This window comes from Anguilla rostrata, chromosome 18 (genome assembly GCF_018555375.3).
Source record: "Anguilla rostrata isolate EN2019 chromosome 18, ASM1855537v3, whole genome shotgun sequence".
NCBI classification, from domain to species: domain Eukaryota; kingdom Metazoa; phylum Chordata; class Actinopteri; order Anguilliformes; family Anguillidae; genus Anguilla; species Anguilla rostrata.
The window spans coordinates 23,880,853-23,892,880 of NC_057950.1; the positions used below are offsets into that span (position 1 = coordinate 23,880,853).

The following is a 12,028-nucleotide window of genomic DNA, read 5'->3' on the forward strand; positions in this document are numbered from 1 at the left end:
AATGTGTGTTTGCGTTTGTGTACATGCGTAGGGTATGTTTCCAGCCTTAATGTGTGTTTGTGTACATGCGTAGGGTATGTTTCTGGCCTTAATGTGTGTTTGTGTTTGTGTCCATGCGTAGGGTATGTTTCTGGCCTTAAGGTGTGTTTGCGTTTGTGTACATGCGTAGGGTATGTTTCCAGCCTTAATGTGTGTTTGCGTTTGTGTACATGCATAGGGTATGTTTCTGGCCTTAAGGTGTGTTTGCGTTTGTGTACACGCGTAGGGTATGTTTCTGGCCTTAATGTGCGTTTGTCTGAGCGCTGGAGGTACAGGGAACCCTGGAATTATATCACGTTTAAGCGTTGCCAAGGCTCAACGCCCACTCTCACCCACTCTCCTCTTGCACCTGGACTTCCTGTTCAAAAAAGCAACAGACTCGCCCACGTATCCACAGACGCTACACTCAAATTAACATTCGTCTTTAACTTTGAATCTCAGATAAAATCACGTATCTCTGCTACAGCAGAAATGAGCTAATATGTAGCACGTAGCCTGGAAGTCCAGCTCCAACCCTGGAAGTCACGGGGCCAGAGATTCAGCAGTGGGTTGGGCACTGCACACCACGCACGGGAAAGCAATCTCAGGCCAATGTGCTTCACCTCGACCCCATCAACATCCACAAGCTTTCGCTCTCAGCTAAATACCTGCGCACAAGCACAACTGAGTACAGTTCAGTGATCACCAAAATGAGAAAAAGAGGAATTTTACAAGTGCGGGGACGAAAGAAATAGATTGACCTAAGATCAGGTAAAGGTTTTGCATTTCGTACGGGTTTCTCCTCATTATACACTGTTTATTAGTTACGGTACTTCTACAAGGTCTGGGAAAATGCTTCTCTTGCAAATTAAAAGTTGTCCTTTTCAACACTACTTCTTAATGATCTCCTTTTCTCAGTACTCGCTCTCTTTCAGAGCACAGAGGGCTGCTTTTGATCCCATAAACTAACGCTTGAGTGTATTCATCAGTGGGAGACATGGGTAAAGTTTAGCTGAATCCAGAAGTGTGTTTATCGAAAGATAAATTGATGACTATGGAACCTTGTTGGGCGGCAGATATTACCAGGTACAACAGCGGTCTGTGTGCACATGAAGCACTTAATGAGTAGTCCTAACATAGCCTGCATTTCTTTCTAACCTCACCCTATCAATAATGACTGTTATTTCCCTTTCTGATTGAGGCGGCTTCACTCTCTTTGAAATTCTTAGGGCATGCTGATAGCCTGATTCATGAATAAAACAGTCCATGTGAGGTGGGGACTAATAACTCACTCCTCCTTAAAAACCTTCCTTCTCATGTGAGTGTGTGAATGTGTGTGTGTGGGCGTGGCTGTCTGTGTGTTGTATGCCTGTTGTGTGTAGGTGCAGGGCATATCATAGTGTGTGTGTGTGTGTGTGTGTGTGTGTGTGGTGTGTGTGTGTGTGTGTCATGGTGAGTGTGTGTGTCTGTGTGAGTGCATGTGTGTGTGCCTGTGTGTGTATGTGCGCGTGTGTGCCTGTGTGTGTGTGCGTGTCAGAGTGAGTGAGTGTCTGTGTGTGTGTGTGTGAGAGAGAGAGTGTGTGTGTGTGTGTATGAGTGTGTGTGTGTGTGTGTGTGTGTGTCAGGGTGAGTGTTTACTATATGTCTGTGTGAGTGTGTGTGTGTGTGAAAGAGAGAGAGAGTGAGTGTGTGTATGAGTGTGTGTGCGTGCGTGTGTGTGTGTATGTCTGTGTGAGTGTGTGTGTGTGAGAGAGAGAGTGTGCGTGCGTGTGTGTGTGTGTCAGAGTGAGTGAGTGTCTGTGTGTGCGTGTATGAGTGTGTGTGTGTGAGAGACAGTGTGTGGGTGTGTGTGTGTGTGTGTGTGTGTCAGTGGGCGCTTCTTCAGTCCGCTCCACAGGAGCCTCAGTGCAGAGCCCCTCTGTAGATGCAGTAGCCGCTCGCAGCTCGCAGCTCCTCGTTAGCGCCTCACAGAAGCAGGAAAGGGAGAGGCAGGATGGTATCGCCATGGACACCGCCGCACCGGAGCACTCACAGTAGAGAGGAGATTTAGGGGTTTCAAGCTGGCGACAGCCTCTCACCCCCCTGTGCGGGTCCTCCACTGACCGCCACAGGCGCTTCTCAACCCAGGTCAACCACCAATTTATATATATATATATAATTTAGTATATTACGCTACCCCAAACCTTCATTCAACAGTTACCCTTAACTCAGCACCCCCAAACCTTCTATCAGCATTTACCCATAGTGCAACACCCCCAAACCTTCCACCAAGTTACCCATAATACTGCACCCCCAAACCTTCCACCAACAGTCACCCATAATGCAGCACCCCCAAACCTTCAGCCAACAGTTACCCATAATGCAGCACCTCCAAACTTTCCGCCAACAGTTACCCATAAATAGTGTATGGTACCCCCAAACCTTCTCATGGTCATACAAACTCCAGTTCTTCAATTCAATCTTTAGAACTTAAGGCACACACACACACACACACACACACACTCACAAAACATGAACACATACACAGTTTTCACAGAAGACTACTGAAGATTTCTCCCCTTAAACCTCCAAGGCAATCTCTACGGGGGATCACTCCCAGCACCACCCCCTCCCTAAAGAATACTTAAACAAGGTGTTCATTTCACAATAGCTCTGCTGAGCAGTCACTTTCAACCATGAACCCACTGCCTTTACTTTCAATAGCTGCTACGGCGCAGACAATGACACGGATAGCAGTTAATTACTGTACGGTAGGCAGCGCGTGCGGGGGAAGGCCAGCTCTGTAGTGCAATACTGTGGGATTAGCGTCAGCTTTTTGTTTTTCCCACACGCTCCCCCCCTCTCTCTCTCGTCTCCTCTGTTCCTTTCCTCTCATCCCAACAGGCTCCATTGTGAACCGTTTCTTTGAAAAACCTGAAGTTTGAGAAAGCGATCTGCGCTTTTCGGTTCCAGCTCTCCGCAGACGGCGAATATCTCACTGTGGTAGTATGTCGTACGCAATTAAATGAATCCATGCTTTGTGCCAGATAAAACCAAAAGAATTCCACCAATATGCAGTACACAAAGTCATTATGTACTTTGTGTGTGTATATAAATAGCCCTCAGTTATTGCCTATTGATTGATAAGCGGAGTTCGTTTTTAAAATAAAACCGCTAAAAGCCTGAAGCGGTCGGACGCGCGGAAAGCTTTTAATGGCAGGCTAACGTGGCGCTAAAGTTGCTGAACTGGCGAAGTGCAGTAATGTGCGTCCTCTTCTGCTCTGAACGCTACGCAGCGCTACTGCAGAGCACGGAAGGAAGGTAGCGCTCTCCGGCGCGCGAGCTCTAAGCGAAATCAGTCAGTCTTCTTTAATAAACACGCTAACGTGCTACAACGATAATACAGCTGTGGGTAGATAGGCAAGATTTGGTTCTACAGTGGATGAGACCAATACATTACCTTCTGTGAATTATAAATGACAAAAATAGCAATACGTAGATTATACAGTCGTTTCTCAAGTCAACTCTGTCAAGAGAAAAATTTCAAATAGTCTCATTACAACAGTGCCAATACTTGGAGCGGATGTTATAAAAATTCAAAGAAGAAGAAATACCTGGCTCCAATGCACACACTTGACTTGAATCCAATTTTTTTTAGTTTATAAAAGGCATTATCGGTCTTTTTGGTTAAAATGGGTTTTGTCAGAATTATCATTACTCTTCACAGGAGGTCACAGGCTAGAGTCTAAAATATCAACTTGAACTTTTAGAGGAACGATCAAGTGTAAAGCCTTTCATTAAAATGAACTGACCCTGCAAAATGGTTTCATACAGTTATACTCACTGCTGTTGTAAATGCATATCGTGTGCTGAAACCAAAACGAATTCATACATATTTTGTAATAGAAATAGACAGTGTATAAATGCAGTTACCCTTTACATATAGTGGTAAAAGTAAATCTTATTTTAACTGTTTTTTTTGTGTTCCCAATGTTCTAATCAAGTTTTAAAATGAGTAATTCTAATGTAGACATTCCAGAGTTTCCATAAAAAGTGTCGTTGTCAGAAAATGAAGATGTCTGAGTGTACCTTTAAGCAAAATAGCATCACCCCAAATAAATAAATAAATAAATACACGCCTCATATTAGAAGTCTGCTAATGTGCTAGGCCTCAGTTTGGACAGTTTGTTTTCTCCAATGTCACTGTTATTGAAGAAAAAAAAGTTATCTGAAACTATGGAGAATGTCTTGCTGGGCTTCTTCTGTCAAATGCACAGGAATTTGATCCCTTTGATTAAATGGAGATTATTACATGGCTTTGTTGAATGCTTGATTCTGATTGGCCACTTCAGGCATTCTGCGGTCAAATATTTCTGTAGGCTATAGTGACCGCTGCTACGGGTAACCGACCACTTTAAGTTGGAATTCTTTTCATATCACTCCGCAGAAAGAATGGTCCATCTGACTGTCATCACTTTGAGAAATCAATTAATCTGCCATCATACGCGCTTGTGTTGCCCAGTAAATCTAATCGTTATTACATTTAGTACTGTGTGACTAATGCTGGCTATACAGAATACTGTATTCAGTTAGCTAACGTCAGCTTACCACCCAGTCATATAAAGTTGTACACAGTCATACAATGATTTACAACAGCGAAAGGAAAACTGACCTAGTGTTAGCGATGTTACAAGAGGTGTGAGGCTGAATCAGACGCTGGGGTAGAAATGAATGTCAATGACACTGACAGTGCGAGGAGAGTGACAATGAGCCAGAGATACAGAGGCTGTCTTTCGGCTAGTGACAGCAGTTCTGTGTACAACTGTCGCAGGTAGTGCCACTAGTGTTACAACACGAGTCTGTTACTAGTGTTAACTTGGCTCGTATCTTACTGCAATATCCTGTTAACCAATACTCTCAAATAGGCCTATATTATCTGTGCAAACACAATGGAAAATTTGTTTCATATTAATTTCAATTTATTCGAATCAATTAAATCACTTTAATGATTGACCGGTTTCTTTCGTAAGGTAATTAGCTGTGTAATAAGCAGGCTAAGCTAGGCTGATCCACTCCGAGGTGGTCGGCTATCGAGAAATAGTGAGCTTTGCAGAGGCAACTCGCAGATGTTCTTCGCCTCCGTCCTAGGTCATTATTTCTTGATCGCGGACCACCCATAGACTCTGGACAAAATATAGCGACCAAGTCACTGTGACGTCACCCATTGACTCTCCATGGGTTTGGCGAAAAACGCTTTGAAGCCTGGGAAGTGTGGTTCCTGGGCGCCGCCATTTTGTACAAATTGGAGCCAGAGACTGCGCAGTGGGGAAGAAGGGGGGACCCTGATATGGGCATTAAGTTTGGTCATCCACTAAGCATGTGAGATACAGTGACTCAGCAGTGACACAAACTGTCCCTGTTTTGTCCAGCAGATATTACAGTCTTGTCAAAATAACGCTATAACTTGTCAAATCGGCACATGGGGAGACATTAGACGATCAAAAAACACCAGTTCCAACTACATTTTCTTGTAGATTAAATATTATTGATTTATTTGGCATATTTTGACCGCATTGTTGCCACTGACTTACAGTGAAATGGGTGGCTGAAACACCTATTGTATACTGGAGCCAGTCGCACTGGCGCTAGTGAGCAACATTTCTCAACAAGACCAGGAAGTGAACTTCAAACACAGCTCGGTTTTGGCCGCTGGTGACCACCTCGTAGTGGATTATCCTTTACATACATAAACTAGGCTACATTATTCACCCACAGCCTACAGGCTACATTTTTGGTTCCGTTTTTTGAACTGCACTTGTTTTTCACCATGCGAAACATTCTGCATTCTCAAGCTTGCAGTGCATTTCGAACCCGAGAACCTATAGGCCCTACCTTTCAATTAATGGAATAGATTCTCTGGCCATACGTCTGAGTTTTCTATAAAAATCCGTTCGCGCCGGTGACACTTATGAGCCATTTATATTCCCTCCCTGCCTCTTGCCGAGGCTCAGGGGGCCGCACGGAAGGAATTCAATCCTGCAGGACTCCACTTTAAAAGTGCTCTCCGACAGAGGCAGGGGGAAATTATTCAGAAAATTCATTTCCCACCCGCAGCCCCCTCTTTTTTTTGCGCGAGAAGCGCTCGCGAGAACAAAGCAGCCCGCCGCGCTTTTTTTTTTTTTTTCCCCGACACGTTCTCCGGTTCCGGGGAGAAAGTATCACGGCGGAGGCCGTCTGAGTTTTCGCTTTTCGCTAGCTGAGAGACCCCGATGGCCGGGGGGCGTGACACCGCCTCGCTCCCTCGCTCGCTCGCTGTGCGCTCTCGCGGTCCGCGCGGGAACGACGCCTTCCGAAAAAGCCCTCCGAGTAAATTATGCACGATCCGCCTCTGCCAGGAAAATAATTCGAACCACTCAGGGGTTCGGGTCAGCACCTGCACTGGTGAAACTCGTTTCTATAACATATGCTATATGCGGCGTTTTAATAATACATTATGCATGCTGGCAATCAAATAAATGTTTATACTTTGCCCTCTTCTGGTCACGGGGTTGTTAAAAATAAGTGCCCCTCGGTGCGGGCCTGTGCAGACAGATTCGCTCTGATGCAGCGGGATAATAAGACTAATTAAGCGGCAGATTGCTCGGGTGAGAGAGAGGGTAAGACCCATAGTCACCTCATCTCCAAAAACAGAACGGGGGGGGGGGAAAGATCGCACAGGATGTTCACGATTTCCCGGGCGACCTTCCGGTTCCATAACTTACAGGAAAACAAACGGAATAAAAATAACTCTGGGCTGTAGTACTTACCTGGGCATTAGTTCGGGAGCAGAGGGAAATAAGTCGGAGAGCTGAACAGATTAAAAGGCTTGTATCAACACAGCCCATCACTTTCCGTAATATGAGTTTTATTGTGCCCAATGCTATAAAACTTAAACTAGGAGAAAGGTTGTGAATAAATAGCAAAAATACCTTCCAAAACACATGCAAATGTATTAATTAATTCTATCTTCTCATTTAACAAGTGTCCTGCACCTGAATCAGAGGCCATATGGGGATTTTTCAAACCAAAAATAAACCCCCAAAATTGCAGGAGCTTATCCTGAGTTAATTAAATTATTCACCTCATACTCCTCAGTGATGATGTTGCTGTGATTTCTGACATTCACACGAGGAAAATATACAAAATTTCTTAAATGTCAATGAATTCGTGAATATGGCTGTCCTTACTTGGCTGCGAGTGCCCACTTTTCACAAATGTATGTGCATTTTCATGCCTTTTTAACATTATTTTTCATTTTAAATCAATCGGGAAGGCAGATCCACCTCCGCCCGTTCTTGTAAGCCTTGAGACATGTATCTTGACGGTGGCACTTTGTCCACGTTTCCAGCCCTTGTGGTGTGAAATGTCATTTGCTTTGGTTGAAAGCACCTACTAAATTACATTGTAAATTGTACATTTTCTTTATGTTTTTAAAACTGAATGCGATGCATACTTCCGAGTCTCAAGCAACTTGTTCAATAACTTCCCCAACACATCAGCCTAGCACACTCAACCACAGGTCCTGTACTGTAACCTAATTATTTCCGTTAGCTTTACTATTATTGTAAATTGCACAGTAACTACCTTACATACCAGATTGCACTAGCTGACTCTGACAAGGTTCATGGTGCCAAATATTCTCTGTCAGTAGTATGTCAGCCACTATGAATAATTCAGCCAAAGGTGCGGTGTCAAATGTATAAAACATGACATTACTGGCATTTAGCAGGCACTCCTATCCGGGGAGACACAATTTCTTTTTACATAGCGTTAACATTGCATCCATTTATACAGCTGGATATATACTGAAGCAATGCAGGTTAAGTGCCTTGCTCAAGGGCACACTGGCAGTGTCCTACATGGCCTGTTTGTCACTGCGCGTCATACACACACAGAACTTCTTCTGTGGGAAATACAAAGGCAGAGACCCAGCCCTGTCCAGCGCAGTGCTCCTACTTCAGATTAGTGGTGCATCTCCAAAGAGGAGTTAGGACTGCAGAATGAAGCCCCAGAGGTTAGAGGCGGTACTCGGGATGGCGGTGTCCTGGCAGAGGCGTACATCTTCTTAAAGAGCGGCCCGGTATCCGCCGGGCCCTCCGAGCTCAGTGGAGGAGAGCGCGGGTTTCCTGGGAGCCGGTGATTATGCGAGGGGGGAGGGCCCGGGGAAGATTAATAAGGAGACGGCGGGGTGTAAATCAGGCCTGGCGGGGGGGCCAGCGACCCCCGTGTTTCCCAGGGGCCGGGTTACCTGTCCCCCGCTCAGCGGGACGCCGGTCTCCACCGCTCAATGACAAATGAAACAAACAAAACGAAAAAAAAATCCGCGATACACAAACAAGCCGAAGGGGAAAGCGGGTAAAGCTGACTGCCCCCATTAGTTACCGCATGGATTTCCTTTACGCGGCTCTGCAGCATATCATGTATGTGTGTGTGTGTGCGTGTGCGTGTGTGTGCGCGCATGTGCATGTGTGTGCGTGCGCATGTGTGTGTGTGTGACTGTGTGTGTGTGCATGTGTGTGTGCATGTGTATTTGTGTGCATTCGTGTATGTGTGTGTGTATCTACGTGTATGTGCATGTGTACGTGTGTGCGTGTTTGCATGTGCGTACGTGTGTGTGTGTACGTGTGTGTGCATATGTGTGCGTGTGAATGTGTGCAGATGTATGCGCGCATGTGTGTGTGCTCGCATGCTGTGGGGGTGTATCAGTGCTGATGTGTGCATGGCATTGCGTGGACGCATGTTGCGTGTGATGTGTGCAGATGTAGCTATGTGTGCGCATCGTGAATGGTGTGCGTGTAGCGTGATGTCGTGTGTGATAGTCGCGCAGAGGGGTGTGTGCTTCTGTTATACATGCATATTCCATATTACCTGTAGCGATGTAATGTCAAGGCTTCTTTTCCCGTCTGCAATTAAATTAATTTTGATTGGAACCCTGCGGATTGGTGATTAGCCTCTTTGTGGTGTCTCTCCCATTAACGTGGAAATCCAGATACGATCTGGATCGGTGCATACGATTACAGCTCGCAAATTATTTAAAGAAATTAATAGAAAACGAGAGATTGGCCACACCTGAATTCCCCCCCCCTCCTTTTCCCTCTCCAGGCATCTGGAATGGGCAGAACATCGCATCCTTTCATTCTCTTTCTTCACATGCCTCCTGGGTACTCAGTCCTGGTGCTCATTTTGTACTCTTTTCTTTTTTTGTGTGGTCCTGGCACATTATTAATTTACGGAGCTATACTGCAGCGAAGTCTGAAGAGCAGGAACACAGGGGTGTACCTTATACCACCCCCCCCTCTGTCTCACCCGGATTGGGGTTTTACGGAAGCTACGCTAACATGAGGCACACAGTTCTGCTCCTGTCTGAATCCTGTTTGAATTATGTGCACATACACCCTTCTTTCTCACCCTGTCACTACACATAACGGAAAGAACAACAACTTCTGTGGCCATTTTTTTTCCCAACCACAGTGGCCCAGGGCATGATAATGCCATATGATATAACCTTCCAATGCTGTTGTTGTTATTATTATTATTATTATTATTATTATTATTGTTATTATTATTATGTAGATTCCCTTATCCAGTTCACATGAAAAAACGACAGAAAATTCAATTCATGCTGAGTACAGCCAGGGAAATACTTTTCAGCTGCAGGAAAAGTGGGGACACAATCACACCACATTACTCTCAAACACCTGTATCTTTTACTAATTCCTGAGCACAAGAACCAGAACCTTGGCCTCAGCGCTAATTCTGAACAAAATAATTATTTTGTCCTCCAAAAGAATTTCCTCCAGCAGCACAAGTTCCATTGGTGTTAACGAGAAACAATTTGCATTAATCAAATATCAAAACAACATTAAAAAAATTGTACCGTTACACCGTTGTACCTTCCGCATTTCGTGAACCAGTACGGGTGTCCCTGACGTTCTGTTCATTTTCAGTGTGTGAACGTGATTTTTTTTTGTTCTTCCTTAATTGTTGCAGATGTGAAGCAGCAGGAATGGTGTGGATTCTGTAGTTGGCAGCACATGGCTAAATGCCCTGAGTGGTACTGGCCCACAAACACATTCTGCTTCACTTAACTAGCCCCCTTTGGGTCAGCGAATTTCAGGGTAAAATGTCCAGAGACAAGTCAACTCTTAGCAGATTACATTTGGTCCCACTCTGGAATGCGGGTCTAAATGTTAAGAGTTGAATTAACACTGGATGTTTCACTGTGTACATCGGTTTCGAATGGCTTAGTCCCATGATTTTAAATGAGGATAGCCTATATTGTAATTGCAGACGTACGTGATGTCTGCTACTGTCCGGAGACATCCAACAGCCATTCACAAATTAGCTTCCCCTAAAGCACTCTGTCCCGGCAGACTTTCATGAAGCCAAATCAAGAATATGAATCTGGCATAAAGACACAGCTGAAGGGATGGAGTGGCTTACAGGACAAAAGATTTTGAAAGACCGAGTAAGTGGGTTTAGATCAACCCCACGGCAACTGCTTGCGTTCATGTGACCTTACAGCAAAGGCTCAGAATTGGGAAGAGTAAATAAGTTAAGGAGGAGTTGCTGGTTTTGTGTTTTGCTAGGTGTGGGTAATTGGAGATATTTGTCCTCAATTCATTCAAATCGTCCGAACCAGAAGGCAAGAAATAGATGAACGTATTTTTGATGGTGTACGTCAGCCCTTCACTAACGACCTTTTCTCACCAACACAAGGAGGGTGACAAATGTTTCATGATCATTTAAAGGACATGGGCTAACCTTTACATGAATCAGCATTTGAACGAACATTTTACCGGCATAACTGAAAAAATGATAACGGCTATGCAATATATGGTCTCAAATATCTAAAAGACAGATATTGTTCGTGGTTTTTTTTAATGGATGTAAATTTCTGTGCGAACCGCAGCTGAGGTGTTGAACCTAACGCTGCGAGTACAGGTTAAATCATCCGTGGGCGCCGCGTAACGCAGATCTACCGGACCTGGAGGCTCATCGGTTGAGCTATACAGACCGCATCTCTGATTTGACTCCTCGGTTTCGCTGGGAAAAGCCTTGGGCTCAGTAGCACGACGGAGAGGATGTACAAGCTATTTGTGGACTTGTAGGTGTGTTCCGTTCACCTTTCCGAGAAGATACAGTCGCCCACGGCTAGCCCAAACGCTTCGTCATCCAGATATTATGAAGATGCGTGCTGCTCAGAGTAACTTCAGTTCAAGGTCTCTTCGGCACTCCAGTTATGTTTAAAATAACTGTTTGGTTTCTTATGAGAACACGATGACAATATTTTCGAAGTAGTGAAGAGATCACTGTTGTGTCTACGAGGTAGTCTAGTTCATAGTGGAATGTTTGGTTTGCTTGCTTGGTATGTTTGTATCTACGCTTGTATTTATGCTTTAACAGTTCGATTTTGTTGCGCAATCCAGGAAGATTTATTTATTTGGAATATAGGCCTATTTCACTAGTGATTTATGGGAAATGGGTGTGACAGATATATTTTTCATTGGCTTCACGTGGTTTACCATGACTTTCCCTTTGTAGTTTTGAAAAGTACCTCAGTGGTGAATTGCTATCCTCATTATAATTATGGTTGTCTTTGCGTTCAAAAGTATCTGAATTAGTTGCAGAGAGAAAAAAGAATCAGTACTGATGTAACGTTGTTTGTTTGAATTGAATGGGTTTTGCCCTTGATACGCACAGACCAACTGATGTTTTGGTTGAAAAAGGGAGACAAAATATATGGAATATCATTTCTATTACGCACCAAATTCATTGGGAGGAAAGGTATAATTAAGTGTGATCAAAAATGTGCTTACGTATCGATGAGCAGAATGGCGTTTTAATCCGGTGGGTAATACACTTACTACACTTACTGTTAATAATAATAATAATAATAATAATTTTTTATTTATTTTTGAGAATCTACACTGTTGACGTTGCGTGTTGTGCACAGCATTGCCTACAGCGCATTTACATGCATGATCCATTC

The 12,028-nt window shown here is 44.2% G+C and overlaps 2 protein-coding genes across 6 annotated transcripts in view; one reads left to right on the forward strand and one right to left on the reverse strand.

Moving 5' to 3' along the window:
- Positions 1–12,028, forward strand: part of si:dkey-103j14.5 (isoaspartyl peptidase/L-asparaginase) — a 236,651-nt gene that overhangs the window by 156,572 nt on the left and 68,051 nt on the right. The window lies entirely within an intron of this gene.
- Positions 1–12,028, reverse strand: part of khdrbs2 (KH domain containing, RNA binding, signal transduction associated 2) — a 157,377-nt gene that overhangs the window by 144,439 nt on the left and 910 nt on the right. The gene's annotated exons all lie outside the window — the stretch shown is intronic.